Genomic DNA, 1,276 nt, shown 5'->3' with positions numbered 1-1,276 from the left:
TTGGTATCCATACGTTTGTTTGTTTAGTCTCTACGTCTCTATTTCTGCTTTGCAAATAAGATCATCTATTCCATTTCTCTACATTCCACGTATATGCATTAATATACGATATTTGTTTTTCAGTTCTCACTTTTGAAGCCTTACAGGGAAGTTGGGAGACTATACTCAAACTCAGTGAGTGCGCACCCACCAGTAGGTGGGTACACATCAGGCTGCCAGTTGTGCTAAAGCTCCAAGGAGGATGGGGTTGCTCAGGACTGGGCGGGTCCAAGAAAGCTTCATAGACCTGAAATGGACCTTGGAGGAGGGGTCAGACCTGACCAACTGGACCAACTGGAAAGGAAAATGTGTTGGAGGGGGTGAATAAACTCATTTTAGCTGCAGCAGCTTTCACGTGGCCACATAAAGTTGGAAAAGGTTTCGGAAGGCCTTGAATGCCAGATTTACAGTTTGCACTTTAACCAGTAAGCACATTTTCGAGCAGGTGTATGGATGCATAGAGGATTTTATGAAGACGATCTGGTGGTAGTGGAGAAGATGGGGGGGTGGCAGGTGGGGATCCTGGAGTTGGGGGGCTAATTAGGAAAGTTCCAATAGTCCAGTAGGGCCTATGGGATGGTTGGACATCCAGCTACAGTGGTAGCAGAGAGAAGGGGAAACCACTCAGTTTTGTGAACAGCTGTGTTTCAACAGTATTTGCATGCTGTTCATTTGGCTTTAAAATGTCCGGGAATGCTTTTGACCCCCTGCTTTCTCCATAGTCTCCTGAGCATTGTCCCCAGGAGAAAAAGCAAAAAAGAAAACTGCAGTGTTCCCCGATGAATGACCTTAGGCAGTCCACTGTGCTCCCCTGGACTTTAAGTCTCTCATTTAAATCAGGTAATAATGTTTTACCTGCCTGAAGGCAGAGAACTGGAATTCAGAATATCTTGATGAACTTTTTTTAACTCTAGGAGTGAGTTTGTGTTTTTGTTGTCGTTTTGTTGGTTTATTATCTGATTTGTAATTTTTCCTCAGAACCCTCCAACATCCATTCTCCCCCCAGGCTCTGTCATCCTCGTCTGGGAGCAACTACTTGGGTTCACCCCGGGGGCCGTACAACTCTCCCAGGGTCTCTTGGAGATGTGGTTGGGAGAGGAGACCGCGGCTGAATTGAGACGCCAGGGTTCCCCAGCTCCGATGTCTACTCTAAGGCAGGAGTAGGGTCGCTGCGGGCCACGAAACGCCCCAAGCCGCAGCCTCCCCAACACTACCCCCGCCCCGCGCCCCGCGCCCC

This window comes from Neophocaena asiaeorientalis, unplaced genomic scaffold (genome assembly GCF_003031525.2).
Source record: "Neophocaena asiaeorientalis asiaeorientalis breed wild unplaced genomic scaffold, Neophocaena_asiaeorientalis_V1.1 scaffold150, whole genome shotgun sequence".
Lineage (NCBI taxonomy): Eukaryota > Metazoa > Chordata > Mammalia > Artiodactyla > Phocoenidae > Neophocaena > Neophocaena asiaeorientalis.
Note: the sequence above shows the minus strand (reverse complement) of the source record.